The following is a 20,632-nucleotide window of genomic DNA, read 5'->3' on the forward strand; positions in this document are numbered from 1 at the left end:
GAATTGTCAGCTTCCCTCAAAGCCTAAATGAAGCACCTTACTTTATTCCATTTAGCTATGGATTTTTCCTCTGTCCTCCCTCAAAAAATATCTTTTATTTACATTGTCTATATTTCATATATAATTATTGTTTCCATATTATTTCCCTGGAGAAAGGACAGGGATTGTTTTATCTTTGTTTGCATCTTTAGCACCCAGCCCAGTGCCTGGCAAGTAGTCAGTGCTTAGTAAATGTTAATTGATTGATTATAAATGAGTTGATTTCGATTTCAAATGCATCTGGCCTCAATGGCTTTGTGATTCTGTGTTGTTTGGATGAGAAGCTTTCCTTTTCTGCAATATTCTCTTGCTTTTACTGCTTTTCAAGTTAATAAACATTTATTAAGTCCCTACTATGTTCCAAGTATGTTTTCCCTTTAATTTATATAAGTGAACCTTTCTACCCTTCTGCTACTCTCACTGAGTAGAGCTATGGATTAAAAAGGAGAGATTTTGGTTTCCTGGTGATCATTGATGGGTAGGAAGGTAGCTGGGATATAGATGGACCCCCGTAAAACACTGCAATCAGAGTTCTGTTAGCGGCTGCTTTTAATGATTCTTACAGAACAGAATGTTAATTTGTGAGTTGTGAACTATTAAGTGGAATTGGAGTATAATGTTAGAAATAATTTTGCCATTTTAGTTCTGTGAACAAGCTAGACCCTAGATCCTTTCAGTACGTCAGGCCGGGCTATCTCCCGTGTAAGCAGTAAGTGCCTTCTGTGAGTTTGAAACCCCCTACCCACTTTTATTATTAGAGTAGTATAAGCCTTTATGATTATTTTAGTAACATAACCATTAGTTTTGAGTGAACAGCCAAAGTGATATATTTGGTTTATAAAAATTGTAAGGATTAGCTAAGAAAGTTAGAGGTTGGGGTTGTAGCAAGACTTGTTTACATCCTTTTGACCATAGGTCTATAACCAAAAGTTACTACCAAGCCCACCACACCCTGCCTTGAGTGCAAGCACAAGATGGTTAAGAGGTAAAGCTTGCCTTGGGTGCGAGCACAAGGTGGTCACATTGACGGAAGATGCCTCTTGTTTCTCTAAACTACTGACTCCTAATATTGTCAATAAAAGACATCAATAGTGTAAGGACCTTTAAAAGGTCAGCAATAATAATAGCCTGAAGTTACCACCCAAAGTGATCTTTTACAATCACTTGCTTAATCAGCAGGTGCATCACTAATTAAGTACCACCTATGTGAAAGTTTTTAGAATCTTTTTCTATTTGTTTCACTGTCACTATGTACTAAGTTTTCTCTCTATAAAAAAGGCCATCTCCTAAGACTCAGGGTCTCTGGTTCTGATGGGACCAAGGTCTGGCTTTGTTATGAGGTGGGCCTCCTCATAATAAACCTATTATTTAGCTTGGAGTTCTGTTTTGGTGTGATAAATTTTTGCCACACTTCATAAACTGTGATGTTACAGTTAACCAGTTGTTGTTATTATCCTGTGTACAACTTTACTGAACCCAGAATTTCATTCTCTTTCTAGTTGGAAATTTCTGTGGCATCAAAGAATATATATACACCAGAAGAATACATTTATTGGTGACTACCTTTGTTTTATCTATCTGGTATGCCTTTGTCAGTGATTTTATAACCCAGAAATATTGCTATTAGTTACATTGTATATATCTTATATCTAATATTATCCTGTAATGATTAGAATGGGTCGTCACCAAAATTGTAATTAACCCTTAAGTCACAAGACTGTTAATAGTTAGATTTATTAGTAAGTAAAAGAAAAATAAGAGAGAAATATAGAAAGGAGGTGAAGAATTTCCTAGCCTATGTGAATCTTGAAATTTCTCAGACTTGTGAATGTTAAAAATTTCCACATTGGGGAATTCTCCATTGGAACAATTCCCTACTGGGAACATTCCCCATTTTGACAGTGAGAACTCTACTTGGATCAGAAATGGGAGGACCTCTACTCCACCCGTACTTAGGACTGCTTTAGGGGAGAAAACTCCTTGCTGAACAATGAAAGTACTTAAACCCATACTTATAATGAGGCAAAAAGTTCTTTAAGCCATGCCTATTTTTAGAAGTAATACAAAGGGATGCTAAGTACCTATTAAAGGTCAGGCAACTTGTAAACTTGCCAGGAGCAAAGAGGTGAAAACTTATTCAGAAGTTTTTTCTGGTTCAAACTTACTAAAGGGATTAGTCAACCCAGCAGTGTTTTTTCTGATTCAAACTTACTAAAGGGATTAGTCAACCCAGCAGTGAATTCAGAATGGGCTGTCCTTTGGAAAAGGTCTACTGTGATTGGTAGATGGAAGAACTTAGGGGAGGTGACATAGGAGAAAACCCCCTATATAAGAAAAAGCAGAATCTCTTGAAAGGCAATCCTTTTGAGGAAAATCTCTTGAGAGAGGCTCTGGAGAAGGGAAGCTCTTGGAGGACAATCTCTAAGGAGGTCTCGCTGGAGCTCCTCTGAGGGGACTCTGTCCCTCTGGAGGCTCTTGAGAGAGGCCCTTTGAAACAGTCTCTGGATGGAAGGCTCTTTGAGGAAGGCTCTGGCTGGAACTCTCTCTGAGGAGACTCTGTCACTAGAATCTTTGCTTAGACAGACCTTGGGGTGAGTGATAAAAAGACTGACTGACTGATCTCTCTCTCTTAAGACTCAGGTCTAGGCCATGTTGGCTTAAGGCCCTTCATACTTATTTCCTTTTCTCTCTTTCTCTCTTTCTTTGATTCCTCATTGTATTATTAATTAAATTCTCTATAAAACCCAGCTTGGGTATATTCATAATTGGGACTATTTCCCTGGCGACCACCTTATATTTGATTTAAAACCAAGACACTGTAGTGAAACATATTTTCAGCGGTCAAATTTACTCACCCACTCTTATATCTATCTTCCACTATTTTACTCACTACAGTTTAAGACCCCAACTCTTTTAACTGCCACAGTTTATGTCTCCAACTATTTTAAATATTACAGTTTATGGCAAGGACTCTTTTAAATATGACACCTAATAATCCAGAGCCTAACAACTCAGTGTTTGTTTCCAAATCTCAGCCTCAGAAAGCTCTCTTACATCACTCCCTAGTAACGAATCACAATTCCTCAATTAACCTGGCACCACCCATGGGGGGAAGTGCCTGTGGGGTGTCAATTCCCTGGTTGTTGATTGACCCAAATTCAAAACAAATGGAAGAGAAGTCTAAATCCCTGATTGATCAAATCAAAATACAAATTCCCTTTTCAAAATCCTAAAGAGATCAAAGAAAGAGGAAAAGATCTCATATGTATATGTTTATAGTAGTTCTTTCTGTGGTAACAAAAAACTGGAAATTGGAAAGATGGCCATTAATTGATAAGAGGCCAAATAAATTATGGCATACCAATGTGATGGAACGCTATATGAAATGATGAATGAGATATTTCAGAGAAACCTGTGAAGACTTGATGCAGATTGAAGTGAGCAGATCTAAGAGAATAGTCTAACAAGAACAACATTATAGTGACAAACAATTTTGAGACTTAAGTAATCTTCAATAACCAGCCACAATTCCAGAAGATTCAATGAGAAACCTGCTACCTCCTGGCAGAAATTCAAAGTATAAACTGAGACATAATGTCGGGAAATGAACAATGTGGGAATTTGTTTTGCTTGACTATAGTAAGTAACTGTAACCAGGGTTATGATTTCCATGCAGAACTTCTGATTAGGAGGAATGGAAAGATGAGGGAGAAAGGAAAATAAAATTTCATTTAAAAAAAAAGAATGATTTTATAGCAATTACCTATGGTTGTCTTATAGACACTTCAGGAGGTAGCTCTACAACTTAGGAGGAATTTTAGGACTTAGAGGCATAGAGAGGAGTCATCTCTGTCTACATGACAGTTGAATCTATGGAAGTGAATAAGATTTCCAAGACCTCAGAGAATAAAGAAAAGAAGACCTAGGAGAGAACTTAAGGAATTGACGCATTTTAAAGGGTCACAAAGATGATGAAGCAACAAGGAGACAGAACCAGAATTAAAATTAGCTTCCCTGAAGTGACTCTGAAGTTAACTTGAACTCCATAGTGATTATTTTGGTTTAAACAATTTTCTATCCACATAAAACTAGAGCCAAACAATATTAATAAATGACAAATAATAATCCACAATTGAAGTAAAGGATTTGACTTTTTAAAAATTAATTTATTTCATCAATTTAGAATATTATTCCTTGGTTACAAGAATCATACTATTTCCCACCTTCCCCTCCCCTAACCCCTCCTGTAGCTGAACCACAATTTCATTGGGTATTACATGTGTCCTTGATCAGAACCTAATTCCATGCTGTTGATGTTTGCATTAGGATATTCATTTAGAGTCTACATACAGTCCATATCCCCTCGACCCATTTCTTCAAGCAGTTGTTTTTCTTCAATGTTTCTACTCCCACAGTTTTTCCTCAATGTGGATAGCATTCTTTCTCATACATCCCTCCAAGTTGTTCAGGATCACTAGATTGCCACTAATAGAGACTGTACATTGGAGATTTTACAATGGAGATTACATTCGATTGTACCACAGTATATCTGTCTCTGGGTATAATGTTCTCCTGGTTCTGCTCCTTTCACTCTGCATCAATTCCTGGAGGTCATTCCAGTCCCCATGAAATTCTTCCACTTTATTATTCCTTTGATCACAATAGCATTCCATCACCAACATATACCACAATTTGTTCAGCCATTCCCCAATTGATGGGCATCCCCTCATTTTCCAGGTTTTTACCACCACAAAGAGCGCAGCTATGAATATTCTTGTACAAATCTATTTTCCCTATTATCTCTTTGGGGTACAAACCCAGCAGTGCTATGGCTGGATCAAAGGGCAGACATCATTTTAGTACCCTTTGGACATAGTTACAAATTGCCCTCCAGTATGGTTGGATCAATTCACAACTCCACCAGCAATAAATTAATGTCCCAACTTTGCCACATCCCCTCCAGCATTCATTACTTTCCTCTACTGTCATGTTAAGCAATCTGCTAGATGTGAGGTGATACCTCAGAGTTGTTTTGATTTGTATTTCTCTGATTATAAGAGATTTAGAGCACTTTTTCATGTGCTTATTAATAGTTTTTATTTCTTTGACTGAAAATAGTCTATTCATGTCCCTTGCTCATTTATCAATTGGAGAATGGCTTGAATTTGTGTACAATTGATTTAGCTCTTTGTAAATTTGAGTAATTAGACCTTTTTCAGAGGTTTTTGTTATGAAGATTGTTTCCCAATTTTGGTTGCAATGGTTTTGTTTGTGCACAAACTTTTTACATTTTGTGACTCTTTCTGAGTCTTGCTTGGCTTTAAAATTATTCCCTTCCCAAAGGTCTGGCATGTATACTATTCTGTGTTCACCTAATTTGCTTATAGTTTCCTTCTTTATATTCAGGCCATTCACCCATTCTGAGTTTATGTTGGTGTGGGGTGTGAGGTGTTGATCCAAATCTAATCTCTCCTACACTGTCTTCCAATTTTCCCAGTAGTTTTTATCAAATAGTGGATTTTGGTCCCAGAAGCTGGAATCTTTTGGCTTGTCATATATTGTCTTGCTAAGGTCACTTCCCCCAAGTCTATTCCACTGTCCCTCCTTAGGGATGTCTCTTAGCCAGTACCAAACTGTTTTGATGACCACTGTTTTATAGTATAGTTTGAGATCTGAGACTGCAAGGTCTCCTTCCTTTGTATTTTTTTTCCATTATTTCCCTGGATATCCTTGATCTTTTGTTCTTCCAAATGAACTTTGTTGTTTTTTTCTAATTCAGTAAAAAAAGTTTTTTGGAAGTTCAATGGGTATGGCACTAAATAAGTAAATTAATTTGAGTAGGATGGTCATTTTTATTTTTAGCTCATCCTATCCATGAGCAATTGATGTTTTTCCAATTGTTCAGATCTACTTTTAGTTGTGTGGAAAGTGTTTTGTAGTTGTGTTCTAATAGTTCCTGTGTTTGTCTCAGCAGATAGGTTCCTAAGTATTTTATATTGTCTAGGGTGATTTTGAATGGAATTTCTCTTTCTAATTCCTACTGCTGAGATGTGTTAGAGATAAATATAAATGCTGATGACTTATGTGGGTTTATTTTGAATCCTTCAACTTTGCTAAAGTTGTTGATTATTTCCACTAGCTTTTTTTATTGATTCTCTAGGATTCTTTAAGAAGACCATCATATTATGCAAAAAGGAATAATAAAGTGGAGGAGTTCCATGGAGACTGGAACGACCTCCAGGAAGTGATGCAGAGTGAGAGGAGCAGAACCAGGAGAACATTGTACACAGAGACAAACACACTGTGGTATAATCGAACGTAATGGACTTCTCCATTAGTGGCAGTGTAATGTCCCTGCACAATCTGCAGGGATCAAGGAGAAAAAAACACTATCCATAAGCAGAGGACAAACTGAGGGAGTAGAAACACTGAGGAAAAGCAACTGCCTGACTACAATGGCTGAAGGGATATGACAGAGGAAAGACTCTGAGCGAACACTCTGATGCAAATACTAACAACATGGCAATGGGTTCAAGTCAAGAACACATATACCAGTGGAATCACGCGTCGGCCACGGGGGGTGGGAGGGAGGAAAAGAAAATGATCTTTGTCTTTAATGAAAAATGCATGGAAATGATCAAATAAAATACTATAAAATAATAAAAAAAAGAGAGACCATCATATCATCCACAAAGAGTGATAGCTTGGTCTCTTCATTGCCAATTTTAATACCTTCAATTTCTTTTTCTTCTCTAATTGCTATAGCTAGTCTTTTTAGTGCAATGTCAAATAATAGAGGTGATAATAGGCATCCTTGTTTCACTCCTGATCTTATTGGGAAGGCTTCTAGTTTATTCCCATTGCAGATGATGTTTGCTGATGGTTTTAGATATATACTGTTCACAATTTTTAGGAAAGGCTCTTCTATTCCTATGCTTTCTAGTGTTTTCAATAGGAATGAGTGTTACATTTTGTTAAAGGCTTTTTCTGCATCTATTGAGATAATCATGTGATTTTTTGTCAGTTTGCTTGTTAATATGGTTAATTGTGTGGCTGGTTTTCCTAATATTGAACCATCCTTAAATTTCCTGGTATGAATCCTACCTGGTCATAGTGAATAATCCTCATGATCACTTCCTGGAATCTTTTTGCTAGTATCCTATTTAAGATTTTTGCATCTATATTCATTAAGGAGATTGGTCTGTAGTTTTCTTTCTCTGTTTTTGACCTGAGTGGCTTTGGAATCAATACCATATATGTGTCGTAAAAGGAATTTGGTAGAACTCCTTTGCTTATTCTGTCAAATAATTTATATAATATGGAGATTAGTTTTTCTTTGAATATTTAATAGAATTCATTTGTGAATCCATCTGGACCTGGGGATTTTTTCTTAGGGAATTCTTTGATGGCCTGTTCAATTTCTTTTTCTGATATGGGGTTGTTTAGGTAGTCTTTTTCTTCCTCTGTTAGTCTAGGAAATTTATATTTTTGTAAATATTCATCCGTATCACCTAGATCACCATACTTATTGCCATATAGTTGGGCATAATAGTTTTTAATGATTGCCTTAATTTCCTCTTCATTAGAGGTGAGGTCTCCATTTTCATCTTGGATACTGTTAATTTGATTTTCTTCTTTCTTTTTTTTTAATTAGATTGACCAGTACTTAAATACTTTGTCTATTTTATTTGTTTTTTCAAGTATCAGTTTCTAGTTCTTATTTATTAAATCAATAGTTCTTTGACTTTCACTTTTATTAATTTCTCCTTTGATTTTTAGGATTTCTAATTTAGTCTTCATCTGAGGGTTTTTAATTTGTTCACTTTCTCATTTTTTAATTTGCATACCCAATTCATTGACCTCTGCCCTATCTATTTTGTTAATGTATGAACTCAAGGATATAAATTTCCCCCTGAGTACTGCTTTGACTGTATTCCATAGATTTTAAAAGGATGTCTAATCATTTTCATTTTCTTCAATGAAATTTTAATTGTTTCTATGATTTGTTCTTTAACTAACTGATTTTGGAGAATTGTATTGTTTAATTTCCAATTAATTTCTTTATTTCCCTCTCCATGTACCCTTACTAATTATTTTCATTGCATTGTGATATGAGAAGGTTGCATTTATTATTTCTGCTCTTTTGCACATATTCGCCATGTTTTTATGCCCTAGTACATGGTCAATCTTTGTGAATGTACCATGTGCTGCTGAAAAGAAGGTGTATTCCTTTTTGTCCCTATTTATTTATCTCCACATATCTACTAACTGTGATTTTTCTAAGATTTCATTCACTTATCTTACCTCTTTCTTATTTATTTTTTGGTTTGATTTATTTAGTTCAGATAGTGTGACAAGGAAATCACTTTAAAAGACTGATATATATATAAATTTAAGGTCGCCAAGGAATTCAGCTATGTAATTCCTAAATGAAAACTCAAGTCAGCAGTCAACCTTTTATAGAGTTTAATTACAAACAGGAGGAAGAAAGGAATTAGAGATAGAGAGAGAGAGGGAGAGAGAAAGGGGAGAGAAGGGAATAGGGCTTAAATACCCCTTCTGTTTAGGCTGGGCCAAAAGGCCCAAGCCCTTAGATAGCTGAGGCAAAGAAAAGAGATCAGTCCCTATCACTCACGTGACCAAAATGGAGAAACAGTCTCAGGGGCCTCCACCTCCAGCTTCCTTCAGAGCCAACTCTTAAAGCACCACCTCTCAGAGCCAAAACCTCTCCAACCAACCACCCTCAGTCCTCAGACCCCTCTATCTTTAAGGAAACCCTCCAAGTTCCCTCCCCTCAGTTCTCACATCTACCAATCACTGTCCATGTCTTCCCTGTGCCAATGGTGGCTCTAGCTTAACCCAGGACCGCCCAGAGGTCTGTGGCTTTGCACATGTCTGTTGAAGGTCATATTCTCAAATAATTAAATCTTGATCCTTTTCTGCAGCCCTTCCTAAATCCTGTTAGGACTGAGTGGGGTGGAAATTGTATTTTCCAAGACCTGGTTCTGTCATTCCAAGTATCTCTATTGTATCAATTCTAAAATCAATCATGACTCAAAGAAATTCCTGTTCTATGCTTAAGCATAGGTCAAAGCCCTTTCCATTGTTCAGCAAAAGGTTTCTGTCCTAAAGTAATCTTAAGAAGAGAGGAGGAGGAACCTCCCATGCCAATGGGGTTCACATTCCAATAGAGTTCCCACTATCAATAGGAAATTTTTCAAGTATGAAATTTCCCAATGGTGAAATTTCCAACATTTATAAGTCTAAGAAATTTTAAGGTTTACAATAGAGGAAGGTCTCCCACTAGAATAGTTTTTCTATCTATTTCATCCTTAAACTCCACTAGTTTCTCCTTTAGAAATTTGGATGCTATGCCATGTGGTGCATACATGTTGAACACTGATATTTCCTCATTGTTGATTCTGCCTTTTATCAGGATGTAATTACCTTCCCTATCTCTTTTAACTAGATCTATTTTTACTTTGTCTTTGTCAGATATCATGATTGTGAATCCTGCCTTCTTTTCATCAGTTGATGCCTTATAGATTTGGCTCCATTCACTTACTTTCACCCTATGTGTATCTACCTTCCTCATGTGTGTTTCTTGCAGACAGCATATGGTAGGGTTTTGGTTTCTAATCCACTCTGCTATTTGCTTGTGTTTTATGGGTGAGTTAATTCCATTCACATTCAGAGTTATGGTTACCAGCTGTGTATTTCCTAGCATTTTGATTTCTACTCCTAGTCCTGCCTTTTCTTCTTTCACTATTTCCTTCTAAGTCAATGCTTTGTTTTTAATCAGTCCCCCTAATTCCCACCCTTATTTTACTTCCCTTTATACCCCCTCCCTTTTTATTCCTCCCCCCTTATTTTCCCGTAGTCTTTTTAAAATTCCCCCCACCCTCTCCCTCCCTTGTACTACTTCCCTCCCCACCAGTCCATTTTTTACCCTTCTACTCCCCTATAGGGCACAAATCTATTCTCTGCCCCAATGGATTGGATTCTTCTTCCCTCTTTGGGTCAATTTCAAAGCACATCAGAGTTGAGTATTTCCTATCTCCAACCTCTTTACCCTTCCAGTGTATTGATGTCTCCCCCCTCCAGCCATGTGCTTCTTTGTGAGATATAAATTTACCACCTTTTGTTTCTTTTCCCATTTCTTTTAGTATTAACCTCTTTTTCTAGCTCTAGTTGTGTATATATATATATATATATATGTATTTATACATACATATATCTATATACATATTTATGTCATGGCATTTCATCCTATACAGTTTGTTGCTGTTCCCTCTAAGTGTAATTCTTCTAGCTGCCCAGGTGGTAATAACAATTTTTAAGAGTTACCAATGACCTCTTTTCTGATAGGGATACATATCCTTTTAAGTTATTGGGTCTCTTAAAAAAAAGTTGTGTTTTGTTTTGTTTTGTTTTGTTTTTCTTTTTTCCTTCTTTCTTAATTACCTTTTGATGATTCTATTGAGTTCTGTGTTTGGGCATCACATTTTCTGTTCAGGTCTTGTCTTTTGTTTACAAATGCTTGAAATTCTTCTATTTGTTAAATGACCATACTTTTCCCTGTAAGAATATAGTCAGTTTTGCTGGGTAGTTGATTCTTGGTTGTAGACCTAGTTCCCTTGCTTTCTAGAATATCATACTTATGCCTTTCAGTCCTTCAGTATAGATGCAGCCAGATCCTGTGTTATCCTCACTGTGGTTTCATGGTATCTGAATGACTTCTTCTTAGCAACTTGTAATATTTTTTCCTTGGTCTGATAGTATTTGAATTTGGCTATAACATTCCTGGGTGTTGTCAGTGGGGATTAAGTACAGGAGGTGATATGCAGATTCTTTCAATCTTCACTTTTCCCTCTTGTTCTAGAATATAGGGGCAGTTTTCTTGGATAATTTCCTGTAGTATGATGTTCAGGCTTTTTCTTTTGTCATGGTCTTCCAGTAGGCCAATGATTCTTATTGTCTCTCCTGGGACAATTTTCTAAATCTTCTGTTTTGTGAATGAGGTGCTTCATATTTTCCTCAATTTTTTTTCATTCTATTGATTTTGTTTTATAGTGTCCTGTTGCCTTGTGAAGTCACTTGGTTCTCGTTGTTATATTCTGGTTTTTAAATATTGGATTTCGTCCCTGGATTTTTGGTCATCCTCCTTATGATCTTTCATCTCCTTCGTCTCATTTTCAAGCTGATTAATTTTGGCTTTCAAGACACTATTTTCTTGTTTTAGTTCACATGCCTCTATTTCCAGATGACTTATCTTGCTTTTTAAGTTCTTTTCCCAGTTGTCTTTAGCCTCTCTTAATTGTGTTTTGAATTGTATTTTGGGTTCTTCCAAAGCCTGTATCCAATTTGCTGGGGTTTCTGTTTTTTTTTTTTTGCTTGGTGTTCCCTCATCCTTCTCTGTTCCATTTGCTCTTTGTTCGTTGGCTGTACAGAAGCTGTTGATTGTAATTTCTTTTTTCTTTTTCTGTTGTTTCCTCATATTTACCCCATCTTTACTCCCTGAAGTTGCCTGCACTCTTGCTCCTCTCATTTTTTTGTTGGATCTGTGGTTTGGGGCTTTTCTTTCAGCCTTCACCCTTGGAGCTGTCAGCAAATCTCTCAGCACAGTCTGTGGGGAAGGTGTGTTTCAGCTTGAGCTTCCCTGCCCTCATAAGGCTTTGATGGGATTAAGTCCAGCTGGGTTGAGCTGGATGTGACTTGAGGACAAAATCTCGGGGGGGGGGGGGAGCAATATGGAATGTCTCTGCTCCTGTTACTAAGCTGCCTGCTCTGTTCTTTGAGCTTCTTCTCCAACTGCTTCCCCATCACCTGTATTTGAAACTTTGAACCTGGCACCACTTTGCCCTCATGTACTCCCTCCAGACCAGCACCCTTGCCTGCCCAGAAGTTCCAGCTGCCACTGGAGGCTTAGTGCTCTAGGTGGGGGAGGGGCCTGGAACCTTCCTTCTTCCTTCCCCTTATACCCGAGTGTTCTCGAATTCAGGCTTTGGGGGGGGCGGGGTGTACCTTTTAAGTTGAGTACAGCAGGAGGTTTTTTTGGCTCTGTCTTGTTGTGAGGTTTGATTTTCAGTCCCCTAGGAGCATTTAGTTTATAATTGGTAAGGAAGGATTTTCAGAGGTCTGAACTTTCGCTGCCTCTATTCTACCATCTTGACTCCGCCTTAATGATTTGACTTTTAAGATGTCAATGGGGACCTTGACAGAATAGTTTTGGTGGCATAGTATGATTAGAAATCATGGAGTTGAGAAAAAAAGACCTAAGAGAGAACTTCAGGATTTGACCCAAAGAGAAGTTAAGTGATTTACCCAAGGTCACCCAGATAGAGTCTAGGCCCAGAATTGAATCTATGTCTCATCAATAACTTGAAAATTAGGGATCATATTGTCATGAGATCATAGCTGACTGGGTTAGAAGGGTAAAGGAAAGATTTTATTTTAGGATTAGTGAAACATGAATATTCATAGGCATATTGGTTGGAGTCCATGGAGGAGAAATTGAATATGTATGAAAAAAAAATGGGTTGATTCCCTTTCTAATTGCTTGTCTTCAGTGATATGTTCTATTATTTTACCCAGAATCAAGTCAAGTCTACTGTTCTATAGACTATTCACTTTCCTTTCTGAAAATTAGGAAAATGTTTGCCTTTCTCTAATCTTGTGTCTTGTAAATCTTAAAATTTCTTAGACTTATAAATGTTGGAAATTTCACCATTGGGAAATTTCATACTTGAAAAATTTCCTACTGATAGTCTATTGGAATGTGAACCCCATTGGCATGGGAGGGTCCTTCTCCTCCCTACTTAAGATTACTTTAGGATAGAAACCTTTTGCTGAACAATGGAAAGGGCTTTGACCTATGCTTAAGCATAGAACAGGAATTTCTTTGAGTCATGATTGATTTTAGAATTGATACAATAGAGATACTTGGAATGACAGAACCATGTCTTGGAACTTATAATCTCCACCCTACTCAGTCCTAACAGGATTTAGGAAGGGCTGCAGCATAGATCAAAATTTAATTATTTGAGAATATGACCTTCAACAGACATGTGCAAAGGGGCAGACCTCTGGGCAGTCCTGGGTTAAGCTAGAGCCACCATTGGCACAGGGAAGACATGGACAGTGATTGGTAGATGTGAGAACTCAGGGGAGGGAACTGAGATAGTTTCCTTAAAGATAGTGAGGTCTGAGGACAGAAAAGTTGGAGAGGTTTTGCTCTGAGAGGTGGTGCTCTGAGAAGGCTTGCTTTGAAGGAGGCTGGAGGTGGAGGCCCCTGAGATGGTTTCTCCATTTTGGTCACGTGAGTGATAGGGACTGATCTCTTTTCTTTGCCTCAGCTATCTAAGGGCTTGGGCCTTTTGGCCCAGCCTAAACAGAGGGGGTAAGGGGATATTTAAGCCCTATTCCCTTCTCTCCCCTTTCTCTCTCTCTCTCTCTCTCTCTCTCTCTCTCTCTCTCTCTCTCTCTCTCTCTCTCTCTCTCTCTTTCTCTCTCTCTCTCTCTCTCTCTCTCTCTTTCTCTCTCTCTCTCTAATACCTTTCTTCCTCCTGTTTGTAATTAAAAACTCCATAAAAGGTTGACTGCTGACTTGAGTTTTCATTTAGGAATTACATAGCTGAATTCCTTGGCGACCTTAAATTAATATATATCAGTCTTTTAAAGTGATTTCCTTGTCACAGTCTTCTCCGAATCTCTGTATTATTCAAATATCACAGACTTAAACACTTAATAAATCAAACCTGTTGATTCTTTTAGGGACAAGCATGTTCATATGAACAAGGTGACTTGAATTCATCAAGGGCAGTCAAATTCTGTCTTATTATCTTGTTACTTATCTCCCCATTATCAACTCTCCATTAATCATCTTTATTCTGTCACTTCAAGTATAACGTCCATTCTTCTTTGTAGAGAGAAGGAAAAACAAATAAAAGTGAGGCAGCTTTTCCTTTCCTCTGCTGTGGGTTTCCATATTCTCATCCACCACAAACAGAAATCCCATCTCCATTTTGTTCCTTATTTTTCTCCCAAAATAGCCTTTATAAAAAACCCTTCCTTGGTCCTTAGTTTCCCTCACCAGGGTCAGTTCATCCTGAACTTTAGAGTATGCTCTTATACATATTCATCTTTTACGACATGGCTATGTTCCCTTTTTTTGTATATTTCTTTTTTAACATGTAATGTTAAGTAAGATGAGTTCCCTGTGAATCCACATTGGTCTCTTCAGATGAATCCCATCCACAATATAATTGTTTCCCTTTGAGTCTTTAGAATTTCATTCCTAAGCATCTTCTATCTCTCCTGAGCTGACTTACCCTACAGCATTTTAGTTCAGGGGATCATTCTGATCTATAAGAGGTAAAAGAAGAAAGCTAAAGGAACTCCAGCTAATGGCTTTGATCTTTCTTTTGAAGTAAGAAACTAACATTCCTTTAATAGACCACCATGCAATTCCAGAAGCAAGTTCATACCAAGCCTCCACTCAGATAGCCAGCAGCAGAGCCAACTCTACATTCTCCAAAGATAAGCCCCATTGACTAGTATATAAAAACTGCAAACTACTTATTCTAAATTTTAAAATATAAATGTATCTGGAAAAAGAAAAGGCTAAGAATAATACCTTATATGCATTTATGAGTTCCTAATTTTTTTAAGATATCTCTACATTTCTAGTCCTTGTGGATCATCTGCTGCCTTTTGAGTTCTTTTCACAAAGTTTAACTTTTTACTTGCTTTAATATGGAGGAATGGAGGGACAGTGGGTCAGAGGCAGACTAGGGGGATGGAGGAACAGGAACAGGGGTGTGGTGGGACAGAGAGATGGGGGCGGGTCAATGGGACGTTGGGGCAGAGGGATGGTAGATTGGGGGGTTGGGGTGGAAGGAAGGTGGAATGGAGAGACATTAGGATAGGGGATGGGCAGAAGAGGACTGTGGGACAGAGGGTCAGGGGGATAGTAAGGTGGGACGGGGGTGGAACACAGGGACATACATTAAATATTCTCTTATCTTTCCTGTGATAGTAAATATAAAAACAGATATTCTATATCTATAATAGCTGGTTTGTAAATCTAGGAAAAAGAGATATAGTTCATACTCAGTGGGAACTTACCTAATTCTAGTTTATTGATAATAAAATAAAGAAAATAGCAAGGATATCAAAGATGTCTTCAAGTTTTAGATACTTGTTATATGAAAAAAGGATTGAATTTATCATGTTTTTGTTCCAGAAGCTACACTGTGTACCAATGAGCGAGAATTACAAAACGAAAAACTTGGGTCTAATGTAAGGGAGAAAAAACTTCCTAATAAGAGGTATCCCAAAATGGCTGCCTCAGAAAATAATGGGTTTCTACTCATTGATGGTCTTTCATCAAGGACTAGATGGTCATAGATCTGCTCTAATGGGGATTTCTATTTTTTTACAAGTTAGACTAAAAGAGATGGTTTATAAGGTTCCTTCCTTCTCCGATGTTCTTTGAGTCTGTAATATAAATCTGTGACATAATGACCTGAGTTCCTTTTGTTCTGATTTAGAACTTGGCATAGCCAAAATCAGGTCCTACCAAGAACTGGTTATCTGTGGCAAGACTATAGATAGATCTGACTATTTTATCCTCTGGAGTAAAGAAAAAGTTTGCAAATGCACTGGCAGAAAGTAAGCAGACCTTAGGTTTCTTAGAATAGACCAATCATGATGGGTTTAACTGTTGTTGTCCATTGAAGGCAAAAAGCCAAGGCAAAAGCCTTGCTCATTAGATCCATACACAGAGAGCCAGCCCTCCTCACTCAGATTTCTGACTGGAAAGGGAAAGAAATACCATAGAGATGGCAAACAGTGTCCAGGAACAACTTCCCAACACCAAGAAAAGCAAGAAGAAGTGGTTGGTTGATTTTGCATAATTCTTACAGAGGAAAAATACAGACTGCAGAAGAAATAGCAGAAGGGGAAACCCAAATAAATGCTCCAAAACCTTCCAAAAGAAATGGAAATTGTCCACAAGCTCTTGAAGAACTTAAATTGGAGGTTATCAAAAAGATGGAAGCCTTCTGGCATGAAAAGTGGGAAATAATGCAAAGAGAATACAACAATCTGAGGGACAAGAACTCCCAATTGGAGAAACAGTTGGAAGCCTCAAAAAGCAGGATAGACCAAACTAAAAAGGAAAATCAGTCTTTAAAGACTAGAATTAGGCAACTGGAAGACAATGATCTTGCAAAACAGCAAGAATTAATAAAGCAAAGTCAAAAGACTGACAAATTAGAAGAAAACATAAAATATCTCACTGACAAGGTGACAGATCAGGAAAACAGAGGAAGGAGAGACAATCTGAGAATCATTGGTCTACCTGTAAAACCAGAATAAACAGAAATCTTGACATCATAATACAAGAAATCATCCCAGAAAACTGCCCTGATGTTCTTGAACAAGGGGGCAAAATAGACATTGAAAGAGTTTATAGAATACCCTCTATACTAAATCCCCAAAAGACAACTCCCAGGAATGTAATTGCCAAATTCCAGAACTTTCAAGCTATGGAGAAAATTCTACAAGAAGCCAAAAAGAGACAATTTAAATATCAAGGAGCACCAATCAGGATCACACAAGACCTGGCAGCTTCCACACTGAAGGACCGCAAGGCTTGGAACACGATATTCAGAAAGGCAAGAGAACTGGGTCTTCAACCAAGAATCATCTATCCATCAAAACTGACTATATACTTCCAGGGGAAAGTATGAGCATTCAACAAAATAGAAGATTTCCAAGCATTTGTAAAGAAAAGATCATAACTAAGTGGAAGGTTTGATATCCAAACACAAAGAGCAAGAGGAACATGAAAAGGTAAATAAGCAAAAGAGGGAAAAGGAGAAAAATGTTTTTTCTTTGTGTTCACACTCTCTTCTTTAAGGGCTACAATTAGATCAAATTATATATATATATATGGGGGAAATGTTATTTGTAACTCAAAAACTGTAATCATTATAATAGTAATTAGAAGCACTCATATGGTAAGATTGGGGAAGTAAGGACTAAAATATGATATGAAAAAAAAAGAAAAAGGGGGAATTCGAAGAGGGCACCAAGAGATACTTGAAGAAAGAAAATAAATAGAATAATCTTTTTCACACAAAAATACACATGGGAAGGGGAGGGGAAGAATACTCTTATAAGAAGGAGAGGAAGAGAGTGCTAATAGAAAATACTTAAATTTCACTCTCAGAGAAATCAACACCGAGAGGGAAGAGCATCTAGATCCATTGGGATCTTGAATTCTATCTTATCCTACAGGGTAAGGGAGAAGGTAAAACTAAGGGGATTGGGGGGAGGGCAAAAAGGGAGGGAAGAAGAGGGGGAGGGAAATCAACAGACCTTAAAAAAAAACAAGTAGGGAGCAAAAAGGGAGGGACCAGAAAGGGAAGCACATCTAGGGAGGGGATTAGGAGGATTGGTTAAAAGTAAACCACTGGTTTAAAAGGATATAGCAAAAGAAGAAAGGACAGAACTAGGAGAGGTTATCAAAATACTAGGGAATTCACAAGTGACAATCATAACTCTGAAGGTGAATGGGATGAACTCACCCATAAAACATAGACGAATAAGAGAGTGGATTAGAATCCAAAACCCTACCATGTGTTGTCTTCAAGAAACACACATGAGGCAGGTAGATACTCACAAGGTCAGAATTAAAGGTTGGAGCAAGACCTATTGGGCCTCAACTGATAGAAAGAAGGCAAGAGTTGCAATCATGATATCTGACAAACCCAAAGTAAAAATAGATCTGATTAAAAGGAATAGGAAAGGTAAATACATCCTGATAAAAGGGAGTATAGAAAATGAGGAAATATCACTAATCAACATGCATGCACCAAATGGTATAGCACCCAAATTTCTAATGGAAAAACTAGTAGAATTGAAGGAGGAAATAGATAGTAAAACTATACTGGTGGGAGACCTGAACCTACCACTATCAAATTTAGATAAATCAAATAAAAAATAAATAAGAAAGAGGTAAAAGAGGTGAATGAAATCTTAGAAAAATTAGTTAATAGATATATGTAGAAAAATAAATAGGGACAAAAAGGAATACACCTTTTCAGCAGCACATGGTACATTCACAAAGATTGACCATATACTAGGTCATAAAAACATGGCATATAAATGCAGAAAAGCAGAAATAATAAATCCAACCTTTTCAGATCATAAGGCAATAAAAATGATTTGTAAGGGTACATGGAGAGCCAAATCAAAAATTTTTTTGGAAACTAAACAATATGATTCTCTAAAATCGGTTAGTTAGAGAAAAAATCATAGAAACAATTAATAATTTCATTGAAGAAAATGACAATGATGAGACATCCTTTCAAACCCTAAGGGATGCAGCCAAAGCAGTACTCAGGGGAAAATTTATATCCTTGAGTTCATATATTAACAAATTAGGGAGGGCAGAGGTCAATGATTTGGACATGCAAATCCAAAAACTTGAAAGTGAACAAATTAAAAATTCCCAGAAGAAAACCAAATTAGAGATCCTAAAAATTAAGGGAGAAATTAATAAAATCAAAAGTTATATAACTATTGAACTAATCAATAAGACCAGAAGCTGGTATTTTGAAAAAAACAAACAAAATAAACAAAGTATTGGTCAATCTAATAAAAAAAGGAAAGAAGAAAATCAAATTAACAGTATCATAGATGAAAAGTGAGAACTCACTTCCAATGAAGAGGAAATTAAAGCAATCATTAAAAAATATTTTGCCAATTAGATGGCAATGAACATGTCAATCTAGGCGATATGAATGAATATTTACAAAAATATAAATTGCCTGGACTAACAGAAGAAGAAATAGAATCCTTAAATAATCTCATATCAGAAAAATAAATCCAACAGGCCATCAAAGAACTCCCTAAGAAAAAATCCCCAGGGTCTGATGGATTCACAAGTGAATTCTATCAAACATTCAAAGAATAGCTAATCCCAATACCATACAAACTATTTGACATAATAAACAAAGAGGGAATTCTACCAAACTCCTTTTATGTCACAATATGGTACTGATTACAAAGCCAGGCAGGTCAAAAACAGAGAAAGAAAACTATATACCAATCTCCTTAATGAACATAGATGCAAAAATCTTAAACAGGATACTAGCAAAAGGACTCCAGCAAGTCATCATGAGGGATATTCACTATGATCAGGTGGGATTTATACCAGGAATGCAAGGATGGTTCAATATCAGGAAAACCATTCACATAATTGACCATATTAACAAGCAAACCAACAAAAATCACATGATTATCTCAATAGATGCAGAAAAAGCCTTTGACAAAATACAACACTCATTCCTATTGAAAACACTAGAAAGTTTAGGTATAGAAGGGTCTTTCCTAAAAATAATAAACAATATCTATCTAAAACCATCAGTCAACATCACCTGCAATGGGGATAAACTAGATGCATTCCCAATAAGATCAGGAGTGAAACAAGGATGCCCATTATCACCTTTATTATTTAACATTGTACTAGAAAGACTAGCTATAGCAATTAGAGAAGAAAAAGAAATTGAAGGTATTAAAATTGGCAATGAAGAGACCAAGCTATCACTCTTTGTGGATGATATGATGGTCTACTTAAAGAATCCTAGAGAATCAATTAAAAAGCTAGTGGAAATAATCAACAACTTTAGCAAAGTTGCAGGATTCAAAATAAACCCATATCAATCATCAGCATTTATATTTATCTCTAACACATCTCAGCAGTAGGAATTAGAAAGAGAAATTCCATTCAAAATCACCCTAGACAATATAAAATACTTAGGAACTTATCTGCTGAGACAAACACAGGAACTATTAGAACACAACTACAAAACACTTTCCACACAACTAAAAGTATATCTGAACAATTGGAAAAACATTAACTGCTCAAGGTAGGACGAGCTAACATAATAAAAATGACCATCCTACCCAAACTTATCTATTTATTTAGTGCCATACCCATTGAACTTCCAAAAAACTTTTTTACAGAATTAGAAAAAACCATAACAAAGTTCATTTGGAAGAACAAAAGATCAAGGATATCCAGGGAAATAATGAAAAAAATGCAAAGGAAGGTGGCCTTGTAGTCCCAGATCTCAAACTATACTATAAAGCAGTGGTCATCAAAACAGTTTGGTACTGGCTAAGAGACAGAAAGAGGGACAGTGGAATAGACTTGGGGTAAGCGACCTTAGCAAGACAATATATGACAAGCCAAAAGATTCCAGCTTCTGGAACCAAAATCCACTATTTGATAAAAACTTCTGGCAAAATTGGAAGACAGTGTGGGAGAGATTAGATTTGGATCAACACCTCAAACCCCACACCAACATAAACTCAGAATGGGTGAATGGCCTGAATATAAAGAAGGAAACTATAAGTAAATTAGGTGAACACAGAATAGTATACATGTCAGACTTTTGGGAAGGGAACAATTTTAAAGCCAAGCAAGACTCAGAAAGAGTCACGAAGAGTAAAATAAATAATTTTGACTACATCAAATTTAAAAGTTTGTGCACAAACAAAACCAATGCAACCAAAATCA

This window comes from Monodelphis domestica, chromosome 4, assembly GCF_027887165.1.
Source record: "Monodelphis domestica isolate mMonDom1 chromosome 4, mMonDom1.pri, whole genome shotgun sequence".
NCBI lineage: Eukaryota > Metazoa > Chordata > Mammalia > Didelphimorphia > Didelphidae > Monodelphis > Monodelphis domestica.